At 40.9% G+C, this 14,105-nt stretch overlaps 1 protein-coding gene and 1 pseudogene across 2 annotated transcripts in view; one reads left to right on the forward strand and one right to left on the reverse strand.

Annotated features, from left to right (window-relative positions):
- Nucleotides 1–14,105, forward strand: part of SYT16 (synaptotagmin 16) — a 342,174-nt gene that overhangs the window by 5,930 nt on the left and 322,139 nt on the right. The window lies entirely within an intron of this gene.
- On the reverse strand, nucleotides 13,151–13,669 carry LOC129012447 (cytochrome c oxidase subunit 4 isoform 1, mitochondrial-like; annotated as a pseudogene).

Raw genomic sequence — 14,105 nt, forward strand, 5'->3', positions numbered from 1 at the left:
AGATATTATTAATGTTATAGAATAGCAGAGTTCTGAGGAATGTACTAATTTATAGAATAGCAGAGTTCTGAGGAATGTACTAATTTGACATATATGGGCTGTGCACTTGTTTTAAGTTTGAAAAGCTGACTAAGCCTGGATAATTATAAACAGTGTAGAAGAAAAGGGTCTGTGAACCTGCTAGTTCTTGTTTTGTTTTCTAAACTGCTCCTCCTGTTTTTAAACCAAGAATTAAATTCTAGAAGAAAACATAAAGATGGTTATGGTGGCAATATTCTCAACTGATTTACCCAGTTGATGTTATCTTATTGAAACATTCTAAGAGTAAATCAGCGTAAATAATTTCATACTGTTTGAATAGAATTCCTATGTTTTCATTTCACCATGGCATCTTTGAATTGGTAAACCCAGTGAAGCTTTTTCTTGACCAACCTGAGTTTCTAAATGAATGTAAAATTTGGTCTATATGTTTTATAAAAGAAATGGGACAGATATCTTGGGAGGAATAAGCCTTCCCTTCTCATGAGTATAGTAGATTGGGATGTCATTTGTCCTTTTAGGTCAGTAGGATATTATTTAGTCATTAACTATTATTTAGCATTATGAATGATAAGATGGCTATTATGCCATTTAACAATTGTCTGTATATTAAGATGATAATCAAACTCACTGACAGTGCTTTCTAGTAGATTAGAGAGACATCTGAAGCGCATATTACAAAAAAATTTTTATGCACAGCTGTCATCCTTCCATTAAGGATTATACGTATCTGATTTTAGGTAGTTTAAATTTATGGATGGATATTACCCCTTTAGAATAAAATTTTCTTATTGTGAGAATATAATATTCTTCTGGCTTCTAATTTTAGGAATATAATAAGTCACATTCTATAATTTTACTCACAATGGAGCAAAGATTAAGAGACATAAAATGATTTTACCCACCCTGCATGAAAATGCCCCTGGTTTATATACTTAATTCAAAAGAGCACCATAAACATAACCTACCAATTACAAGTAGGTTTTCAATTGGCTTAGCTCAATAGAAATTGCAAAAGATTGACGAACTGAGTGTGGTATGGTGGAAGAGAGCACAGGCCTGGTTCCAGAGGTGCCTGAGTTGTGAACTTTGGCCCTGCCACTGAAAGGCTGGGTAACAGGTAAATTGTTTAACTTCCCGGAGGCTTTGGCTTATTCCACTTTGAGGAATTACAAGGAGTAAAAGAGATGGAACAGAGTTGCTGGCACAACATATGCATTAATAAATGTCTGTCCCTTTACCTGCTACAAGATCATTCCAATGGCGTGTACCTTCCCATAGGGTGTACCTCATATTATGAGAACAATCTGACTCTCAGAAACAGGGTGCCTAGTCATTGATTCCATTTTTTGTGTGTGAGGAATATAAAATTAAGAACAAATGATCTGTGTACAAATGTAAGACTAGGGAAGAGAATCTAGGACAAGCACCCAAAGGTGCAGAACTCAGATTTTAAATAGAAGTAATAATCATGTTTCCTTCCCCAATGCTTATTGTTTTGTGCAAGTGTACTTGTAACATGAGCATGTGGATTTATGAAATGTGCACACACACAACTTGTAGAAACCTTGGGAGAATTCACTGATGGGCTCTGAAAAGGGCTACAACAGCTACCTCTTTGCTTTAAGAGCCAAGAGAGTTTTAAACACTTCTCCACTGATGTGCATTTGGCGATCTCTCTGGGCTTTGTGGCCTACCCCTCTCAGGAATGACTGATGGATGGCTATAGCACTGGGTGGATATGCTTCAGGGCACCTCTTCAGAGTATTTTTTTTTTTTTTTTTGAGACGGAGTCTCACTCTGTCGCCCAGGTTGGAGTGCAGTGGCACTATCTCGGCTCACTGCAACCTCCGCCTCCTGGGTTCAGGGGATTCTCCTGCCTCAGCCTCCTGAGTAGCTGGGATTACAAGTGCCTGCCACCATGCCTAGCTAATTTTTGTATTTTTAGAAGAGACACGGTTTCAGCCTGTTGGCCAGGCTGGTCATGAACTCCTGACCCCAAGTGATCAGCCCGCCTCACTTTTCAGAGTTGAATGCCTTCCTGGCTCTGAAGTTTTATAAAAGCCCCTTCAATGATGTTGATAAGCCTGAAAAATTTCTGGCTGTTCCATTATTGAGCTTTAAAAAAGCTTAATATGCTAGTAATACTCATACATAAATGACCTTGTCTCCACTGGTCCTGACCTTAGTCATCTAGCCCTTCCTTCTGGGAGTAGCCTTTCTCTGTCTCAGACATCTGCTCTGGGATCCTCCCACTGCCCATGTTGACATTCCCTGTCTCTCTTGCTTCCCAGCTCTTGCTCTAACTCCCTATACCTCCCAATCTGCTTTTCCCTTTGGTTTCACTATTCTTGGTATTTTGGCTGAGACACACCAGCTCTATTAGTGTCAGGTTTGCAGAGCCCTCAGCAGCTGGGCTGCCTTCAACAGCCCTCCCCTTCTTCTCCACAGGAAAAATGTAGAGGATGACCCCTCTCCCTTAACCCCTGTCATCCTATTTCTTAGACTTTTTAGAAGTGCATTACAATATCTTTCCTAACTAGTCCAAATCAATTGTTAGATTTTAGTGGTGATAATTAGAATCACAGTCATATTTTCTACAGTGTTTTTTTAATACTCCCCTATATTTGTTATCTATTGCTGCATAACAAATTACCACAAAGCTAGTGGCTTAAAAAAACACTTATCTGTCATTCCACAGCTCTGTAGGTCAGGAGTTTGCTGGCTGCAATCAAGGTGTCAGCTATGGTTGGGCTCTCATCTGAAGGCTTGAGTGGGGCAGATCCACTACTGAGCTCATGGGCATTGACAGGATTCAGACTCTTGCAGGCTGATGGACTGAGGGCCTCAATTTCTTACCGGCTTTAGCTAGAGGCTACCCTTAATTCCCTTCCATGAGAACCTCCCAATATGGCCTCTTGCTTCATCAAACCCAGCAAGGGAGAAAGTCTGCTAGTAATAGAATCATGCAAGTGACATTCCATCACCTTTGCTGTATTCTCTTGGTTAGTAGCAAGTCATAGATTCCTTCTTAACTCAAAAGGAAGGGATTAAACAAGGGTGTGAGTACTAGGAGATGGGGATAATCATAAGCCATCTTAGAATCTGTCTGCTATACTCCCCATGAAACTTTTATATCTACTTCTTCAATTATATTTTTATTTGGGGTATTACATTTCCTCTTTGAGACTTTAGATATCATTGGGATGGTGTACTAGTCAGGGTTCTCCAGAGGGACAAAGCCAATAGGATATATCTATAAAAATGGATTTATTAGGGGGGAATTGGCTAACATGATCACAAAGGTAAAGTCCCAGCATAGGTCATGAGCAAGCTGGAGAACCAGAGAAGCCAGTGGCATGGCTGTCAGAGAGCCTGGTAGCATGGCTCTGTCCAATTCCGAAAGCCTCAAAACTGGAGAAGCCAACAGTACAGCTCCCAGTCTGAGGCCAAAAGACTGAGAACCTCTAGGAGCTTGCTGGTACAAGTCCAACAATCCAAAAGCTGAAGAACCTGGAGTCTGACGTCCAAGGGCAGGAGGAGAAAGTCCTCCTCTGGCAGGGAGAGAGAGAGAGCAGAGGGTGGATCCCCCATCTTTTCCCCCACTACTTCTTTGTCCTAGTGGGGCTGCCAGCCAACTGGATGGTGCCTATCCACATTGAGGGTTGGTCTGCTTCTCTTAGGCCACTGACTCCTGCATCATTCTTCTCTGGAAACACCCTCACAGACACATCCAGAAACACTGCTCACCAGCCATCTAGGCATCCTTCAATCCAGTCAAGTTGACACCTACTACTAACCATTGCAGGTGGTAAAGCCTGAAATAATTGCCTCCGTCAGAGAAGAAATTGTTCTCTTCTTTCCATCCTGAGAGCTGTTGCACTGTAGAAACAATGGCGCTGGAAGGGTAATTTTTGGTGTTTGAGCTGCTATTGGGGAAGTCCAATGAGGCTGCTGTGGTGAGCTCTGAAGAAGCAGAAGGCAGTATGCTTTGTGAATTTTATGAAAATGTTACAGATTTATAAAAATGAAAACACTCAAATTGTCTTATTTTTGGAAAAATTAAAAAACACAGGAAGTCAGGATGACGCTCTGAAACTCAGGTTGAAAGTGGGTAAAGGGCACGGAGTGAGACAAATGAGGAAGAATGATACCAAAGAACAACTGTTTTTTCCGTGGGAGAAAATGGATTGTTTTAAGGTACCTTGCCAATGTGTGAGGCATTATATGAGGATAGGGTATTACTTAAAGTTTTAAGGCTCTATTTTTTTTGTTTTTTATTTTATTTATTTTTTGAGACAGAGTTTCATTTTTGTTGCCCAGGCTGGAGTGCAGTAGCACGATCTCAGCTCACTGCAACCTCAGCCTCCTGGGTTCAAGCGATTATCCTGCCTCAGCCTCCTGAGTAGTTGGAATTACAGGTGCCTGCCACCACGCCCGGCTAATTTTTTATATTTTTGTAGAAGCGGGATTTCACTCTGTTGGCCAGGCTGGTCTCGAACTCCTGACTTTGTGATCCTTCCACCTCAGCCTTCCAAAGTGCTGGGATTACAGGTGTGAGCCACTGCGCCTGGCCTATTTTTTATTTTTAATTTGTTCTTAAGAGACAGGGTCTTACTCTGTTGCCCAGCCTGGAATGCAGTGTAAAGTTTTAATATGCTTATGTTGTATACTCTTAATGATTTTATCCACTTCAAGCTATTGCTTTGCACTTACAAAAAGCGTGATAGAGGCTGGTTGTGGTGGCTAATGCCTGTAATCCCAGCACTTTGGGAGGCCAAGGTGGGCAGATTGTTTGAAGCCAGGAGTACAAAACCAGCCTGGCCAACATGGCAAAACCCCGTCTCTACTAAAAATACAAAAAAAAAGAGAAGAATTAGCTAGGTGTGGTGGTGCACACCTGTAACCCCAGGTACTTGGGAGGATGAGGCAGGAGAATCGCTTGAGCCTGGGAGGCAAAGGTTGCAGTGAGCTGAGATGGCGCCACTGCACTCCAGCCTGGGTGACAGAGCGAGACCCTGTCTCAAAAAACAAACAACAAACAGAATGTGATAGAAATCTAGAAACTGGACAGTGACTGACTGCTTTATGATACTGTTCCATGCGACAATAAGCTGCTGATTGAATTCTTGCTTTAAGATGATTGTCTTAGAGTTTAAAATATGAAACTATTCTCAAGAGTTTGGTTAATGGAAAGTACTGATTTGATTCCATGTCCCTTTCTTGAAACTCTGAACACTATTTGTAATCAACTTAAGACTATCCCACTCTTTATGAAGTCAGTTGGATCCTGGAGACAAACATTTTTATTTTATCAGAGAAAATTGGTCTATATAAAACGAATACAAAGAGAAGAGTCTGAACTCACTTTATTAAAAAGGGTTCTTTTCTGCATTGTGGCCCGAGTCCCATGCTGTTCTGTTTTCTCTTTGAAATCTTTGTCAACTCTCCCATTCAGAATCTTTCACTCATTTTATTCATATCTCCTATATACTTTTTCTTTTTTGGCCTTATTCTAGTCTATAGTCTCCTTGAAGGAAAGAACTACTTCTGCAGATATATCCTCAATTTTGTTTTCTATTGAATATGCATGGTGATGGCTTATATATAATAAGCATTTTATTTTAATTATTTATTTATTTATTTTTGAGATGGAGTCTCGCTTTGTCTCCCAGGCTGGAGTGCAGTGGCAGGGTCTCGGCTCACTGCACCCTCCACCTCCCGGATTCACACCATTCTCCTGCCTCAGCCTCCCAAGTAGCTGGGACTACAGGCGCCCGCCACCACGCCTGGCTAATTTTTTGTATTTTTAGTAGAGACGGGGTTTCACCGTGTTAGCCAGGATGGTCTCAATCTCCTGACCCTCCCGCCTCAGCCTCCCGAAGTGCTGGGATTACAGGCATGAGCCACCGTGCCTGGCTATAATCAGCATTTTAATGTTTGCCCAATTCATTCTGTTTATCTACTGTGAGGCTGCCATTTTTTCCTGCATCCCATCCTTTACTCCAGCAGTTCCCAAAGTGTGAACTCAAGGTAATGGTGGTCCCTAAGACTTTTAGAGGGTCTGCAAGGTCAAAACTACTTTCATAATAATAAGAATGTATTTGTCTTTTTACTCTCATTTTATTAAGTGTACACTAAAATTTGCAGAGGGGGCATGAGGAGCTATGACTTCATCACTCTGTGGCTAATCGAACTTGTGCTTGTATATGCTTCTGTTTTAAAAATTTCTCATCTTTAATTTTGAATATGGTAAATATCAGTAAATAAAACAAAAACTAAAGTGCTTTGGGGTCCTTAAAATTTCAAAGTAGAAAAGAGCCCTAAAACCAAAAAAATGGAAAACCGCTTTTAGCCTGTCATAGGTTATTCTGGAACAAATCCTCCACTAGCATCTTGAAAAATGAAGTGTGATCCTTGGTGGTTCTTTCACATTTGAGATTGGGGCACCAAAACAGCTTGTAAGGGCAGGGTTGTGGGATGCTTTACTTGCTGTGTCACTTCAGGGTGGTTATTCAGGATTCCATTTCGCTGTGGCCCCCTCTTGGTATTTGTAGATGTAGTAAGTCTTCACTGAATGTAGTTGATAGGTTCTTAGGACCTGTGACTTTAAGTGAAACAACATATAACAAAGCCAATTTTACCATAGAGTAATTGATGTAAACAAGAGTTAAGTTACTGGCTGGGGCTCATGCCTGTAATCCCAGCACTTTGGGAGGTGGAGGCAGGTGGATTGCTTGAACCCAGGAGTTTGAGACCAGCCTGGGCCACATAGCAAGACCTCGTCTCTACAAAAAGAATACAAAAATTAGCCAGGCTTGGTGGTACGTGCCTGTAGTCCCAGCTACTTGGGAGGCTGAGGTAGGAGGATGGCTTGAGCCCAGGGACTCTGAGGCTGCAGTGAGCTGAGATCATGCCATTGATTCCAGTCTGGACAACAGAGCAAGACTCTATCTTAACAACAACAACAACAACAACAACAACGAACTAAGTTTCTTTGGTGTATTTCTGGTCACAAAACTTCTAAATAAAGACCCCAAGCCCTTTAATATTAAACATTGAAATAAATGTGAGCTACATATACATTTAAGAAAGATTAATAAAAACAAGTAAGATAATTATTTATCTAATTTTTGGTGAATCAGTGAGTAATAGTGGCTTATAGTGTGGTGGACCAAATCAATGAATTAACTTTTGCAGAGTGAAAGTTGTCAGGAGCACTTCCTGCTACCCCATAGTTCAAAAAGCAAACAAGGGCTTGCTGAGTGCTTTCATAGTGCATCATTTATTTTTGTGCATTGGTATAATTATCGTATACTTTATGAATTTTTATTTTATAATAATTTGTTTTTATTCATTCATTTTTCAACTCACTTATTCCCGTTCAGGGTTGTGGGTGGCTGGGGCCTGTCCCGGCAGCTCAGGTGCAAGGTTGGAACCAGCCCTGGACAGGGCGCCATCCCATCTCAGGGCACTCACAGCCACACTCACTGACACTGGGACCATGTGGACATGCTAGTTCACCTCATGTGCACATTTTTGGGATGTGGGAGGAAACTGGGGTACCCAGAGAAAACCTATGCAGACATGGGCAGAACACGAACTCCACAAGACAGTGGTTCTGGTGTCAGGAATAGAGTGTTTTGGTCTCATCAATGTTATAACAAAACAACATTATTTGAGAACCTGTTGTATTTTTTCTGGGCCCAGTAATTTTCTTTACAGATGAAGATTCCAATTTCCTGTCTCTGTCTCTCTCCCTGAAAGTGCTCCTGGGCATAAGCCTAGTTGTCATTATTTTGCGAATCCAGGAGGTGAAGAGACCTGGCAGACTTCCCTTTTATTTTCATGGACTTGTCCTGAATACTCCATTTTTGGTACAGAACCTCATTCTTGCTATGAGGGATGGAGATTTCCAAACCCACAGCCTCTCTGCTTTTATTTCTCCAGAGATTAAACAGAGATCCCTGTAGACTTGGTGTGTTAGTCAGCTGGGACTCCCATAACAAGATACCACTGTCTGGGTGGCTTAAACAACACAATTGTATTTTCTTACAGTTCTAGAGGTTATAAGTCCAAGACTGAGGTGCCAGCAGGGTTGGTGTTTGGTGAGGCCAAACACAACTTATAAACACCCCAACCCCTTTTAATATTCCTGGCTTGCTGGTGGCACCTTCTTTCTGTGTCCTTACCAGGGTGGAGGAGAGAAAGCTCTCCTGTTTTTTCCTCTCTACGTAAGCCCACCAGTCCTATTAAATTAGAGTCCCACCCTTATGACCTTATTTAATTTGAACTACCTCTTTAAAGGCCCCATCTCTAAATATAGTTGTATTCGGAGGTAGTGGAGTCAGGGCCTCAACATACGAATTTTCGGGAACATAATTCAATCCATGACACTTAGGAAGGGAATAGTCCTCTGGCTTCATTGTTGGCTGCTGGATCTGGTGGAGGCTTGGCTCTCTCTACATCCTTTCTGCCAATTCTCCTGTTTTCAGCCCCATCTCTGTTCCCCACCTTCTGAGGGAACAGGCACCTACAATGACAGAACCATTCTGGGATTCTGCTGCATGAATCAGCTAGCCTGTTGTGGCATTTCCCCTGTGTAGGTGCCTTGCAGAGTGAAGAAAGATGGTGAGACGTAGTTTCTAGCTATATCCTTCTCATCTTCCAAAAATGTGTTGATCTTTCTCATCTGCTACTGTTTCTCCCTTGCTCTTTTTGTCGATGTTGGTTTTTACCTTAAAAAAGTACTTTTCTCTAAGAAATCTGAGGTGCAGCAATAGAGATAAAAGCATGTGTTCAGTCTGCCATTTTACACTGGAAATGAGTCATTGATAGAATAATCAATGCTATTATTGTTAACCAAAGGTACATTGCTGGGACAAGACCTATTGGTCATGATTTTTTTTTGGTTATTCTATTTCCCTTCTCTATCTTATTTTGGATTATTTACACATTTTTGATATTTTATTTATTGCCATATTTTGTATGTTTTTAAGTAGAGTAGGAACTACACTGCACATACTGAACTTCTCACTGTTTACTTAGAATCAATATTTCACCACTTCAATGGAATATATAATTCTTACCATCATATAAGTCCCTTTATCTGCCCCTCTATTTTTTAGTTATATATTATATTCATATTCTCTGATGGGCCAAATTGTATACACCCCAAATTCATATGTTGATGTACTAATCCTCAGGACTTCAGAATGTGACTGTATTTGAAGCTAGGGTTTTTAAATAGGTAATTCAGTTAAAATGAAGTTAAAATGAGGTCATTAGAGCGAGCCCTAATTCAATATGACTAGTGTCATTATAAGAAGAGGAGACTTGGACGCAGACACAGAGAGGATCATGTGCAGACACAGGAAGAAGATGGCCGCCTACAAGCCAAAGAGAGGCTTCACAAGAGACCAACCTTGCTGGCACCTTGCTCTTGGAATTCTGATCTCCAGAAATATGAGAAAATTTTATTTTCTCATATTGGTACTTTGTTATGGTAGCCCTAGCAAATGAATACACATACTTTTTGCCTTCAAAAATCAAGCATATTTTAAAGAATTCATGAGAAGAATGGTTTATTATGTTTACCAAGATATTTATCATCTTTGTTGCTCTTCTTTCACTCCTGATGATCCAGATTTCTCTTAATAATATTTCCCTTCCGTCCAAATAACTTCCTTTAGCAATTCTTTTAGAGTAGGATTGCTGGCAACAAGTTTTCTTAGTGTTCCTTCATCTAAAAATGTCTTGATTTCCCTTTTGATCTTGAAGGACATTTTCACTGGTGTAGAGTTCTGACTTGACAGTTGCTTTATTTTAGCACTTGAAAAATGTGCCACTTCCACCCCAACAAAATAATCATAGGATCTGAAAATGTGGTGCAGACTTGGTAGAAATGGAAAAGAAGAAAAACACATAAAGTTATACAGATTGTTCTGAGTGTAAAGGAGAATTGGATCCTATCTGATACCATAAACATATAAATTTGAATACACATCTCAGATCCACTATATGCAGTAACAGTTTGTCCTTTGGCTGAGGGTGAAGACCCTGAGTACTCTCAGAGACAGACAATACAGATCAAATTCTTTTTCCTTATTCTCACTTTAAGGCTATTCCTAACACTGTTAGGCCCAAAGCATGTGCACAATCATGGAAATGTTAGGGAAAACACCACCACCAACTGGACCAGGAACAAAACACTGATCATAAAGTCTATGGGCTTAGACAGACGTTTGAAAAAGATAAGAACTGTAATGAAAAAAGCCATTATAAACCCAATGCTATTTTGCATTGGAGAGAATATGTTATATTGGACAAAATAAAGTTTGCTAAAACCTATTTCCTCATTTTTATAATAATATCTACTATTTAATATTGTATTTTATGAGTGATATTTTAGTAGAGTTGGCATTCTGCTTGACATATATTTAAGTATAAATCTATTAATATATCACAAAAGAAAAAGTGCCACTTCTTTCTGGCCTCTATGATTTTAGATGTGAAATCTACTGTCATTTGAATTGTTATCCCAGTGTATATACTTTATCATTTCTGTCTGACTGCTTTCAAGATTTTTTTATTGTCTTAAATTTTCAGAAATTTATGATATGTCTGGGTATGGATTTCTTTGGGTTTCTCCTGTTTGAAGTTTAGTTAGGTTTTTCAATCTCTAGATTTATGTCTTTCCCCAAATTTCGGATATTTTTATTATTTCTTGAAATAGTTTCTCAGTCCTGAATTCTTTCTCTGATCCTACTGAGATTCTGATAACAGAAATGTTAGATTTTTTTTGTTATTGTCCCACAGCTCCCTCAGTCTTTGTTCATACCTTCCTCCTAAACTTGTCTCTCTATTGTTCAGATTAGACAATTTCTATTGATATATTTTCTTTTCTTTTTTTTTTTTGAGACAGAGTCTCGCTCTGTAGCCCAGGCTGGAGTACAATGGTACGATCTTGGCTCACTGCAAGCTCTGCCTCCCAGGTTCACACCATTCTTCTGCCTCAGCCTCCCGAGTAGCTGGGACTACAGGTGCCCGCCACCACACCCGGCTAATTTTTTGTATTTTTAGTAGAGACGGGGTTTCACTGTGTTAGCCATGATGGTCTCGATCTCCTGACCTTGTGATCCACCTGCCTTGGCCTCCCAAAGTGCTGGGATTACAGGCATGAGCCACCATGCCCGGCTTTATTGATATATTTTCAAGATCACTCTGATCTCTTTCCTCTGTCATCTCTATTCTGCCACTGAGCCCAGCTAGTGAGTTAAAAAAAATTGTTATTGTATTTTTCAGTTCTATTATTTTCAGTTTTGTTCTTTATATCTTGAGTATTTTTCTGACCCCACTGGTTTTTCTGTTTGTTTGAAGAGGGTTCATAATTTCTTGGAGCATTTTTATGATAACCACTTTAAAATCCTTGTCATAAATTCCAACATTTGTGTTGCTTTGATGTTGGTGTCTGTAGATTGTCTTGTCTTTAAGATTTTCCCTGTTCTTGGTATGACGAATAACTTTGATGAATAACTTTGGATTGTATCCTAGATATTTTGAGTATTACATAATGAGATTCTGGTTTAGAGGCAATCAACCTGCTTGGACTCAAAACTCATGTCTTACTCATTTTGTGGGCTGTGGCTTGAATGTTGATTTAGTTTTTATAGCCTTTGCCCTGCTATTCTGATCTGCTCTATATAGTGTGTTATCCATAGGTGAACTGAAACCTATATGATATTTCTCACCATAGTTCAGTTCCCAAAACTTTACTATGTTGACTCCGGTTGATTTCACGCATGGACCGTTTAGGGGTATGAACAGGACTTCATATACAGATTTACAAGATTTCTTTATTCAGTCCCCTTTTCTCCATAATCCTTCCTCACCCTCTAGTTGAGAGGAGGTAGGGTGTTGCCTCTTGCTGTCCTTCAGTTAGTAAGTGCAGGGTGGTAGAGTGCTTCTCCCTACAGTCCATGTGGGTTCTGTGGTTGCTATGCCATTGAAAAAGGGAAGGGGCACTGCTTCTTTCCTGATCCTGTCTTGGTTTAGGGCAGGAATGGTCAACAGAGCTCCAATCCATTCCAGTGAGGAGAAGGCATGCTACTTCTGCTGTTAGTGCCAGGCAAGGATGGTCAACAGGGCTCTTCACAGTGCCCGGTGAGGATGCAGAGAGATGCGGTTCTTTTGTGGCGTTTGCCTAAAACACAATGAGTATATTCACAAGGGTTCTGTCTTGCAGCACTGTCCTCTTCCATGTCCTTTGGCTAAGGGGATGGATTCTCAACTGGAGATAATTTTATTCCCCCAGATGACATTTGCCAATGTCTAAGACATTTTTGGTTGTCACAACTGGAGGGTTGTCACTGACATCTAGCCAGGGATGCTGCTAAATATCCTATAATACAGAGAACAAGATCCTACAGCAATTATCCAGCTCCAAATCAAAAGTGCCAAAGGTGAGAAACCCTGAGGGACAGACAGCAGACTTTTCTTGAAGCTTTTTGTTTTTTGTACTTATTCCATCTTGTCCAGAAATGAGAGTCCCTTCAACATTTTAATGTATTACTTTTTAGTCCTTTATCATCTATCACTGATGAGAATTATAACTTATAATTTATTTTTAGATAAATTGTCTTCCTCCGGTTGATTTTAAGAATTTCTCTTTTTTGAATCTTAAATTTAACCATTATGGGTATAGGTGTGGATTTGATTTTATTTAGACATTTTCTGTCTTAATTCCCACTTTCTAATTCTGGAAAATTCTTAGTCATCTCTTTGAGTATTATCTGTCTCCCATTCCCTTCTTTCCTTCTTAGACCTCTTTAAACTGCCATATGCTGAAGCATCTCTTTCTGTGTTTCTTATCTATTAACTATTCATTGATTCATATTCACATTCTTTATTTCTCTTTTTCCCTTCTCCACACCTTCTCTCTGGTAATTTCTCCAGATTTTTCTTTCACTTCAGTAGTTCTTTTTTTTTCCTTTCAGGTAAACTGGTCATTTATTAGCAGTGGCGCTGTTTGGCATAACAGGTTTCCAGTAAATAGGCATGGAGTTATAGTATGGAGGTGACAGAGCAAGGCTCAGAAGCAGGATAGCATCTCTCACTTCTTCCACTCGTTCTTGTCATAGTCCTACTTGGCTGGCGAAGCCCTGCAGGGGTTTACCTCATGTCCAGCATCCTCTTGGTCTGCATGGCCACCCACTCTTTGTCAAAGGTGTACGGGATGGGGCCGTACACACAGCCCTTCTCTCAGATGATAATGAACGCCGTGAAGCCAAGGAAGAATATGGCAGCGCCCACAACCGTCTTTCACTCGTTCGCGCCCCTGTTCATCTCAGCAAAGCTCTCCTTGAACTGAATGTGATACAACTCGACTTTCCCATCCGTGGAACGGTTGCTCCAGGAGGCCTTCTCCTTCTCCTTCAAGGCCTTCTGTCTGGCAGACAGGTGCTTGACATGGGCCACATCGGGTAAGGGATAGTCACGTCGATCCACATAAGCTGGGAGCGCCTAGTCATCGCTCTTCACAACATTTCCGTGTGCTCGTACAGACACCAAGGTGGAAATTGCTCGCTTGCCAACTAGGCTAAATACCCTGGTAGCCAACATGCTGCCGCAGCTGCCCACCACCACTGCCCTCTATGCCCGGTGTCCCGCGACCCGAGTAGTTCTTTTTTTTTTTTTTTTTGAGATGGAGTCTTGTTCTGTCGTCCAGGCTGGAGTGCAATGGCTCGATCTCGGCTCACCGCAACCTCTGCCTCCCGGGTTCTCCTGCCTCAGCCTCCCAAGTAGCTGGAATTACAGGTATGAGCCACCATGCCCCTCTAATTTTGTATTTTTAGTAGACATGGGGTTTCTCCATGTTGGTCAGGCAGGTCTCGAACTTCTGACCTCAGGTGATCTGCCTGTCTCCAAAGTGCTAGGATTACAGGTGTGAGCCACCGTGCTTGGCCAATTTTTGTATTTTTAGCAGAGGCAGAGTTTTGCCATGTTGGCCAGGCTGGTCTTGAACTCCTGACCTTATGATCCCAAAGTGCTGAGATTACAGACATTAG

This window comes from Pongo pygmaeus, chromosome 15 (genome assembly GCF_028885625.2).
Source record: "Pongo pygmaeus isolate AG05252 chromosome 15, NHGRI_mPonPyg2-v2.0_pri, whole genome shotgun sequence".
Lineage (NCBI taxonomy): Eukaryota > Metazoa > Chordata > Mammalia > Primates > Hominidae > Pongo > Pongo pygmaeus.